This window comes from Leucopleurus acutus, assembly GCF_964270905.1.
Source record: "Leucopleurus acutus genome assembly, chromosome: 11".
In the NCBI taxonomy this organism is placed as follows: domain Eukaryota; kingdom Metazoa; phylum Chordata; class Mammalia; order Artiodactyla; family Delphinidae; genus Leucopleurus; species Leucopleurus acutus.
Genome location: NC_139152.1, coordinates 39,852,261 through 39,863,792, shown reverse-complemented (window position 1 = coordinate 39,863,792; position 11,532 = coordinate 39,852,261). Strand labels below are relative to the sequence as shown.

At 37.0% G+C, this 11,532-nt stretch overlaps 1 pseudogene across 1 annotated transcript; it reads left to right on the top strand.

Annotated features, from left to right (window-relative positions):
* Positions 1–3,379: 3,379 nt before the first annotated feature.
* Positions 3,380–4,309, top strand: LOC309968103 (olfactory receptor 5BS1-like; annotated as a pseudogene). The gene has a single exon. The product of its transcript is annotated as an olfactory receptor 5BS1-like (transcript).
* The last annotated feature ends 7,223 nt before the right edge of the window (positions 4,310–11,532 follow it).

Below are 11,532 nucleotides of genomic sequence, written 5' to 3'. Positions count from 1 at the left end.
ATTTGTATGGAGACACAAAAGACCCCGAATAGACAAAGCAGTCTTGATGGAAAATAACGGAGCTGGAGGCATCAGACTCCCTGACTTCAGACTATACTACAAAGCTACAGTAATGAAGGCAATATGGTTCTGGCACAAAAACAGAAACATAGACCAGTGGAACAAGATAGAAAGCCCAGAGATAAACCCACGCACCTATGGTCAACTAATCTACAACAAAGGAGGCAAGGATATACAATGGAGAAAAGACAGCCTCTTCAATAAGTGGTGCTGGGAAAACTGGACAGCTACATGTAAAAGAATGAAATTAGAACACTCCCTAACACCATACACTTAAAATAAACTCAAAATGCATTAGAGACCTAAATGTAAGACTGGACACTATAAAACTCTTAGAGGAAAACATAGGAAGAACACTCTTTGACATAAATCACAGCAAGATCTTTTTTGATCCACCTCCTAGAGTAATGAAAATAAAAACAAAAATAAACAAATGGGACCTAATGAAACTTCAGAGCTTTTGCACAGCAAAGGAAATGATAAACAAGACAAAAAGACAACACTCAGAATGGGAGAAAATATTTGCAAACAAATCAAGGGACAAAGGATTAATCTCCAAAATATATAAACAGCTCATGCAGGTCAATATTTAAAAACAAACAACCCAATCTAAAAATGGGCAGAAGACCTAAATAGACAATTCTCCAAAGAAGACATACAGATGTCCAAGAAGCACATGAAAAGCTGCTCAACATCACTAATTCTTAGAGAAATGCAAATCAAAACTATAATGAGGTATCACCTCACACCAGTTAGAATGGGCATCATCAGAAAATCTACAAACAACAAATGCTGGAGAGGGTGTGGAGAAAAGGGAACCCTCTTGCACTGTTGGTGGGAATGTAAATTGATACAGCCACTGTGGAGAACAGTATGGAGGTTCCTTAAAAAACTGAAAATAAAATTATCATATGATCCAGCAATCCCACTGCTGGGCATATACCCAGAGAAAACCATTATTCAAAAAGACACATGTACCCCAGTGTTCATTGCAGCACTCTTTAGAATAGCCAAGTCATGGGAGCAACCTAAATGCCCATCGACAGACGAATGGGTAAAGAAGATGTGGTACATATATACAATGGAATATTACTCAGCCATAAAAAGGAATAAGACTGGGTCATTTGTTGAGACATGGATGGATCTAGAGACTGTCATACAGCGTGAAGTAAGTCAGAAAGAGGAAAACAAATATCATATTAACACATATATGTGGAACCTAGAAAAATGGTACAGGGCAGGGCAGAAATTGAGACACAGATTTCAGGGCAGAAATTGAGACACAGATGTAGAGAACAAACGTATGGACACCAAGGGGGGAAAGCTGCGTGGGGGTGGGGGTGGGGGTGTGATGAATTGAGTGATTGGGATTGACATATATACACTGATGTGTATAAAACTGATGACTAATAAGAACCTGATGTATAAAAAATATAGACAAAAAAGCCTAGGGCCTATGTGAAGAAAATAAAAAATTATACTGTAAGCAAAAAGAAAAGGCTGAAACAAAGAAAAGGTAGAACAAATTGTAAAGCTTACTGCCAAAGTAATATTGACATATTGGTGAAAAAACAACTCCAGCTGAAATCTCAAGGGAATTTTTCAAACTAAAAATCCAATTATGAAGTGAAATTATAAGAATAAATGAAAAAATAACATAAAAGTATAAACATTAGAAACTGGCATCGTTACATATTTAAGTATATACCGTATCTACAGTCATTAGAGAGTGTGGCACTACTGTAAAAACAGACACATCAAAGAAAAGAATAGGAAACCTAGAAATAAAAGCCAGTGAATATAGAAAATTTAAGACAGGTTTATAAGCTCTCATCTCCAAGTCCAGAATCTCCCAAAATCTCTAAAAGCCAAACTTTTTTTTCCAGAACTAGTTTGGAGGAAACACTGGAAGTTAATTGATACGAGGCTATTTGTAGACTCTTAAAATCCCATGTAGAAGGGGTACTCAGAAGTTTCATTATAGAAATAGTAATATGTTTGACTACAGGGTGCAGCAGAGGTGTTATATAATATGTGGTATATTCCATATAAATTTTTTCTGAAGGATTGGGGTAACATCAGAAATATACTCAAATCTAGATGGGTGAGTAAGATTTTCACTAATGTGGACTTTATGTCTCAGACGAAAAGTTATCTAAGTCTTAGAGTTTTTACATGTAGAAAACTTTAAAGGCAATATATTTTATTACCCAAGGAAGGGTGCCAAATTCTATTATATTTTTAAGGCTTCTTATGGAAGAAAGAAGGTTATTAATTGTTTCTGCTCTATTTTAAATGGAGAAATGTGAGTAGTTCTGCATGTAAACTGAGTGGATATGCTTGATGGAAAGGGAGAGACAAGGGAAGTGAAAGAGCATGGTTGATTCAGAGAGATGCTCAAAGAGAAGGGTTAAGATGGAATACAGAGCAGAGAGAAGCACTCACCAGAGGTGAAGGAGAAGGGCCTCCTCCCCACGCTGGAGGGGAGAAAAGAAGAATAACTCCACGTGTGGGGATTAGGGAGTTAGAGATCGCCCATAACAGGAACAGGAACATGTCCTCTGCCAATTATCAGCTGAGAGTTAGGAGTGTGAGGTTAAAGGAGTAGGTAGCTTCAAGAGAGTAATGAAATGACTGAACTTGTCACAGTGAGAAAGGAGAGTATATGTACTTGGTTGGAGAGAGAGAGAGAGAGAGAGAGAGAGAGAGAGAGAGAGAGAGAGAGAGAGTGTGTGTGTGTGTGTGTGTGTGTTTTCAGAATGCTAGGACTATCAGGGAATAAAGACTCTAAGCAGAGTCTCACACACTGGAGTTCACCTGGTCCCCTAATAGTAAAGCCATTTATAGCCAGAAGCATTCTGCAGTCCTGTGTCCTCCACTGGCCACAGCAGGACTAGTAGCTTGTCCCTCTCTGGACTGAGAACCACTTTGGCTCCGGCTACTGCTGCCTCTCCCATGGGCAGTGAACTGGTCCTGGCTCCCAACAGTTCTTACTCAACATCTGTCTCCAGGGCTCAGCTGGCACAAGATTACCAACGAGTTGATGAAAAAAGAGATATAAGTCACATAAACTGGGCAGGCGCTGTCCTCAGGACTGAGGGAGACAAAAGGAGAGTAAAATGATAAGGAAGAGTACCAGATTCTCTTAGCTGAGACCAAAAGACTCAAATCAGCGCAACTGGATACTGGGACACTTTAGCCTTAAAGAGTGGATCTTTTATAGATTAAAAAGTCCAATTCACTGAGTGTGACTCAGATCGTTGTCCCACCAAATGAATAAGTATTTGTTTCTCTCCAGGGATAGGATATCTAAGAAACCATGACAAATCTTAGCATTATTGATGAATTTGTGCTGCTTTGATTGTCTAGTGACCCGGATATCCAGACCTTGCTCTTTGTTCTCTTCCTGGGGATTTACCTCCTGACCCTGATAGGGAACCTGATGATGATCCTGTTGATCAGGGCTGATTCTCACCTCCACATGCCCATGTACTTCTTCCTTGGACATTTATCTTTCCTAGACATATGCTCCTCTTTAGTCACTGTGCCCAAGATGCTGCAGAATTTCCTATCTCAGAAGAAAACCATTTCGGTGTGGGGCTGCATTACCCAGAGTTTCTTTTTCATGATTTCTGGAATCACTGAGAGCTCCTTGCTCTCTGCTACGGCCTATGACCGCTATGCTGCCATGTGTCACCCTCTGCTCTACACCGTGGTCATGAATAGACCTCTCTGCACTGCAATCGTTGGTACAGCATGGGTGATGGGGTTTCTGAACTCATTAGTGAATAATCTTTGTGTTCAGAACTTACAGTTCTATGGTCCCAATATCATCTCCCATTTCAGTTGTGAACTGCCTTCACACTTCCCTCTGTCCTGCAGTGATACCACACCTAACACCATCCTGCTGGCTAGGTTTTTTGCATTTCTAGGACTTGTGACACTTCCCCTGATTCTCTTCTCTTACTCAAAAATTATTCTTGCCATTCTAAGTACCTCTTCCTCTAAAAGCCAAGGTGAAGCCTTCTCCACCTGCTACTCCCATCTCACCGTGGTGCTCTTGTTCTATGGGACGGCTCTATTCAGGTACATCAGCCCCTCTTCAGGACCAGTACTGTAGTGAGTTATCTCTATATGGTATGGTGTGATCACTTCCTTATTAAACCCTCTCATTTACAGCTTCAAGAACTAGGAGGTAAGGGCAGCTCTGCAGAGGATGCTGAGGCAGCAAATATGTGTCTCAGGGTAAGAAACCTCAACATGATGTTTGTTCTATAAGAGAACCAATCTACAAGGGCTGAGAACTTTGTAAGCTTAGAGCTCATGTATAACTTGATTTTTAATTAAATTCAACTGTTTTCATTTCTTATTCAAAGTTAAGTAACTTCCAAAAGATAAGCAATATAGTCAGAGAAGTATTTGGCCCATCCTGGGTTTTAGGGGAAAGGTTCACAGACATTAGCTCCTACCATAGCCTTTGGAAACTAATCCAGAAAGAATGACTTCACTACAGTTGAGGAGGCTGAACCAGAACAAAGACTCTGACAAGAACTAAGATTCTGAGCCCAGGACTTTTACCTGTGGAGTTACACAAAGGAACCCATTAGTAGAAGGGCACAGAACAAGTAAACTACACGCAGACAATGCTCCAGGATAAGACAGTTCAGCACCCTCCATTTACCTGACCTGGTGGCACCACAGGCATCAAATGGCATGTGTGCCTGCAAACAGTCAAAGAATAGTGAACACAAAGAGTGAACATATTAAATGTCCATGAACAGGTGAATGGATAAAGAAAATGTGATATATACATACAATGGAGTATTATTCAGCTTTAAAACAAGAAGGCAATTCTACAGTGTGTGACAACATAGATTGAGGCCATTGTGTTAAGTGAGAGAAGCCAGTCGCAGGAGAAATACTGTGTAGCTCTACTTATATGAGATATCTAAAGCAAACTCACAGAAGCAGAAAGCAGAATGGTGGTTGCCAGGGACTAGGGGAAAGGGGGAACTGGGAAGTTGCTACTCATTGGGTATAGAGTTTCAGTCAAGAAGATAAAAATAGTTCTGAAGATCTTCTACACAGCAATATGCATATAGTTAACAACACTGTACAGTTAAAATTTGTTAAGAGGGTAAAATTTATGTTTTGTGTTTTTTACCACAATAAAAATAAATATATATATAAGAAGACTGAACATATTGTTACGCTAAAAATTGATTTTTCATTCTGCTACAGCCTCTTGCCTGAAGGCATACATTATAAAATGCAGCATTTGTATTTGATGTATAAACATTCTGTAAACAAAAAAAAGCAGAAGTAAATTAAAGCAAATTAAAACATCAAGAGAGCATTCTTTTTATATTTATCTTAACAAACATAAAGAAATATCAAGAAATACAATGATAAAATGGGCACACAGATATGTGTATACATTGTTGACCATGCTTTATTTTAGCTAAACCTTTCATAAATCAATCTAGTTATATGTATCAATATTAAGAGTTATAACATGATCATACAGGTTTTAAAACACCACTGTTACTATAAGTGAAGAAGTTCTTACACCTTCCCCTAAATGAAGATGCACACTGTCCCACTAGTCATTGTAGCTATCCTGGCTAAATTCATCACTACACATATTCCACCACAGTATCACGAAATAATCTGTTCCTTAAAGATGAAACTGCGAGTGAGATCAGCAAAATGAAGAAATAGGAATACTCAATCGTTGTTCCCCCATAGAAACAGCGATGTAAAAATTATACATGAACCAAAATACCTTTATGAGAATTCCAGATTCCAAATAAGAAGTTTCAGCACCCCAGATAAGCACAAAAACCAAGAACAGCCACGCTGAAATGGGTAAGAAGAGCAATTTCACTTTAACTGCATTAGCCCCTCCCTGCAAACTGCACAGCCCAGGGCCAAGAGAGATCTCCTCAGCCAATGACTTCTCCCACCGTGGGGAAAAGAGAATAGAGTGTGCGCTCAGCCTCCCAGCCTTTCAGTGCACTCACTCCCCAAGGGTCCAGGTCCTGTCTCACCTCACACCAAGTGCTGAAGGAACTAGCATAGTCCAGATGTCTGGGGCAGCTAAGAACAAAGGAAAAGCAGAGGGTGGCTTCCTACAGCTAGCAAGGATCTTCAAGATTGGGAAAATGTGCAGAACTGAGGCTTCTCCCTCAGAAGGGAGGCAGAGGAGTAGGGCATGCCTCCAATGTCTTTACCTTTCAGGGTCCTACCCACGGCACTAGCTTCTGTGTAGCCTCACATCAAGTGCTGACAGAACCAGCCAAGTTAGACACCAGAGGGAATGAGAGATTACAGCCTCCATTAAAAAAAAAAAAAAAAGGCTGGTCATCTGGAGCAATTTAGAGTGTTTGTGTCTTCAAAAAAATGCAGACATCAGCACAAAGCTACAAGGGACTCGACTGATCTTTCAGGAAAATATAACATAGTCAAAGGAGAAAAATAAATCTCTAGTAACTGACCCTAAGGAAATAGAGATCTATGAATTTGCTGACAAAATTCAAAACAATCTTCTAAAAGCAGCTCAGTGAGTTACAGTAGAACTCAGTCAATTAAGCGAATTCAGGAAAATGATATATGAACAAAATGAAAAACATCAATAAAGAGATAGAAACAATAAAAAGAACCACTCAGAAATACTGGAGATGAGAGCAGATTGGTGGTTGCCAGAAGTGGGGGATGGGGGTTGGATAAAATGGGTGATGGTGTCAAAAGGTACAAACTTCCAGTTATAAAATAACTCCTGGGGATGTAATGTACAGCATGACGAATATGTTAATACTCTATTGTATACTTGAAAGTTGCTAAGAGAGTAACCTTAAAAGTTCTCATCACAAGAGAAAAAAAAACGTAACTGTGTGGTGATGGATGCTAGCTAAACTTATTGCGGTGATCATTTTGCAGTGTATACATATATCAACCATTATGTTGTGCACCTAAAACGAACACAGTGTTATATGTCAATATCTCAATTAAAAAAAAAACCTCACCATTTAAAAAATGACCATAAAGATACAGAAAAGGAGAAAAACTGGCAACAACACTATGGATTTTAAATGAGAGAGGAACAGTTGCTAAAATCCAGGTGGAATTTCAACCAACTGTTTCATTGATGACGGACTGAAAACATACTTTTAAACTACTTTTCATGAGTCCTTCCCTCTGAAACATGACAGATGATGTCAAAACCCAGGGAAAATTTGGCATCCCCTACCCACACTGTCTGCATTTAACTCCAGTATGCAGGTACTTTGCTGACCATAAACAAACACCTACTGAGGCAGAGAGAACTAAAGTTCTATTATTTACCTTCTCTTCCACCTCCTAATCTCATTAGCATCTATCTCTCCTTTAATTCAGAAACAAGTCCCAGAAACAACACAGCAGAAAGAGGGATTCTGTGGGTCAGAAATTGGAAAGGGCACAGTAAGGATGACTTTAATGTGCTTCACCCCATCTGGGCTTCAGCTAGGAGGAGTCAAAGGCTTGGGGTGACTCAACAGCTGGGAGCTGAGATTACCTATATGCTCCTTCAGTCACAGAATCTGACACATAGGCTGGGAGGACTTGATGACAGAGAATGCCCATCAGAGTGGTTTGGCTTCATCACTGCATGGTACCCTTTGGATAGTCAGACTTATGCATGGCATTCCTGGGCTCTGAGTATGAGAGTTCAAGAGAAGAAAGTAAAAGTAGCATGGACTTTTCTGGCCTTACCTAGGAAGTCATCCAGCATCACTTCTACTTCACTCTGATTACAAGTGAGTCTAAGCCCACTCAGATTTGAGGTCAAGAGCAGACCCACTAATCAGTGAGAATGTCAAAGGAGATATTGCATCATCTTTAGAAAATAGAATCTGCCATACCCTGTAAAAGAAACTAATAAAATAAAATAAAAATACTGGAGCTGAAGAGTGCAATGACTGCAGTGAAAAATTCAACAGCAGACTTAGAAAAAAAAAACAAAAGAAGCAATCAGTGAACTCAAAGACAGAGCATTTAAATTATACAGCCAGAGGATCAAAAAGGAAAAAGAAAGAAAAAGGTGAAGAAAGCCTAAAGGGCTCAGGGAACTCCATCAACTGAGCCAACGTACACATTTTAGGAGTCCTGAAAGAGAAGAGATAGAGAAAGGGGCAGAAAGCTTATTTAAGGAAATAATGGCTGAAAACTTCCCAGATGTGGAGAGAGAAATGGGCATCCACATTCAGGATGCCAAAGGATGTCAAATAGAAGAAACCAAGAAGTCTATACTGATACATTATAATCACATTTTCAAAGATAAAGAAAGAATTTTCAAAGCAGCAAGAGAAAAGCAACTCATCACATATAAGGGAACCCCATAAGGCTATCAGTGGATTTCTCAGCAGAAACCTCTCAATCCAGGAAAGATTGAGATGATATATTCAAAGTGCTGAAAGAAAAAAATTAACAACCAAGAAGACTGTACCCAGTAAAACTGTTCCTTAGAAATAAAGGCAAGATAAAATCTTCCAGAAAAACAAAAGAAGAAATAGAAAACCTTAACTGGCCAATATAAATAAAGAGATTATAAGAAAAAGTAAATAACCACATTAAAAAATGGGCAACAGAACTGAATAGACATTTTCCACAGAAAACATACAAATGGTCAACAAGTATATGAAAAAGTGCTAAATATCAGTAATCATCAGGGAAATGCAAATCAAAAACAGTGAGATATCACCTCAATCCTATTAGAATGACTATTACAAAAACAAACAAAAGATAAAAAGTGTTGTCAAGGATCTGGAGAAATTGGAACCATCTACTCTGTTGGTGGGAATGTAAATTGGTACAGTGGCTGTAGAAAACAGCACTTATATTAGGTGCATATTTGTTTATGATTGTTATATCTTCTTCTTGGATTGATCCCTTGATCATTATGTAGTGTCCTTCTTTGCCTCTTGTAATAGTCTTTATTTTAAAGTCTATTTTGTCTAATATGAGAATTGCTACTCCAGCTTTCTTTTGATTTCCATTTGCATGGAATATCTTTTTCCATCCCCTCACTTTCAGTCTGTATGTGTCCCTAGGTCTGAAGTGGGTCTCTTGTAGACAGCAAATATATGCGTCTTGTTTTTGTATCCATTCAGCCAGTCTATGTCTTTTGGTTGGAGCATTAATGTAGAACAATGTTAACTCTCATTTGGGAAAAAGGTTTAGTTACCCATTATGTAGTAAAGTTAATTCGGCCCAAAATTGTACTATTAGGGATTTATCCTAGAGAAACTCATACACACTGTACCAAAATAAATGTACAAAAATGTTCATGGTAGCCATGTTTGTAATAACCAAATATAGGAAATAACTCATGGACACATACAATAGAAATTAAAAGAGAAATTTTGATATATCCATACTGTGAAGTGAATACAACCAAAGAAAATGAATAAACCTTTTCACATGAAGTAGCATGAATCAATCTTAGATATAATATTGAACAAAATGATACATAAAACATTATTCCATTCATATAAAGTTCAAATAAAGGCAAACAGGACTATATTATTTAGGGTTGCACGTATAAATGATAAAACTGTTTAAAAAGTAAGGAAGTCAGTAAGAATGTTAGGGCAACCTGTATTATCACTAAGAGGAGAAGGAACAGGGTTCTTGTAGCAGAGTTGTGTACAGTCCCAGTGCTGGTAATGTACTATCTCTTAACCTTTAAAATTTTTTCTTGTACAGTGGTCACATAGATCTTTGCTTTACAGTTATTTGTTAAATTGTACATATATGTTGCATGTACTTTTCAGTATATATGGCATATTTTACTTTCTTGAATAAACTGTAAACAAGATAAATGGTGAAATACTAAAATAATTTCTATTAAAACCAGATATTGGGCAGAGATGCCTGTTTTCTCCACTATTTCCTAACATTGTTTTGAAAGTTATAACTAATGTAATAGGCATGAAGATGAAATACTTAGAATAATTATAAAATACCAAATTACTTATTTTGTATGCACATGATATGATTATATTCTTGGACTCAATAGGCTGAGGGTTGGGGGGAAGAATGAGAATTAATAAGAGAGATTAAGTTGGCAACACAAAAAATAAATACACAAAAAATAGTCTTTCACTATCCTATTAATAATCAATTTGAATTGAAAATAGGAGAAAATCCATTCACATTAGCAACAAAATCATAAAATAACTAGTAATAAATTTAACCAAAACAGGTATAGAATTTGTACGACTAAAACTATATTTAGTGTCATAAAACAAGATCTGTATAAAAATTTCTGAAAACAAGTGTTTGTAAAATTACTATCCTTTTGTTTAAGCTTGATCAAATACACCAGGAAAACCACCTGGACCTTGGGTTGCCTTCTGATCTATGGTTACAAATTCAATTTATTTAGTTGATATGGGACTACTGTGGTTTCCTATATTTTCTTGTAATTTGGTAATTTGTGTCTTTCAAAGAATCTGTCCACTTCAACTAAATTGTCAAATTCATTGGCATAAAATCATTTATAACATTCTCTTATTAGGTTTTAAGTCTGTGAAGGATCTGTAGTGATACACTCTTTTATTCCTGATACTGATAATTTGTCTTTTCTCTTTTTCTCTTAATCAATCTAATGGAGGTTTATTAACTTTACTGATTTTTTAAAAAAGTTTTTGGTTTAATTCATTTTCTTTATCGTTTCTTATTTTGTTGACTTCAACTTTTCATTATTGTTTCTTTATATTTATTTTCAGTCTACGTTGATTTTTTTCTGACTTCTTAAGATGGATTTTAGACCTTCCTTCTTTTCTAATATAAGCATTTAATTTCCCTTTAAGTATTAATTTAGCTGTACCCCACAAATGTTGATGTTTTCATTTTCATTCAGTTAAAAAATAATTTACTATTTCCTTTGTGGTTTCTTCTTTGACCTCTGGGGTTATTTGAAAGTGTGTTGTTTGACATTTAACTATTTTGGGATTTTCCATATACTTTCAAATATTGATTTATAATTTAGTTCCGTTGTGATCAATTTGCTTAATGGATAATCATAGTTCTAGCTTCAGACTGTTTCATGTGTATTCAGCTGTTGTTGAATGGCGTGTTCTATAAATGTCTACTAGATAAAGTTTGTGGTTATGTTATTCTTCTATATCCTTACTGATTTTCTGTCTACTTTTTGTATTAATTAGTGAGAAAGGAGAGTTAAAATAAATTCACAAGTATCATTGAGCATTTGTCTATTTCTTCTTTCAATTCCATTAGTTTTTCCTTCATTATTTTGAAGCTCTGTTGTGTCTTCTTGGAAAATTGATTTTTTTATTATCATGAAGTGTCCTTATTTATCCCTAGTAGTATGGCTTGTTCTGAAGTATACTTTTCCCCATACTATGGCTTGTTCTGAAGTCTACTTTGCCCTAGATTTCTATAACGCCTTCACTTTCTCATAATTGTATA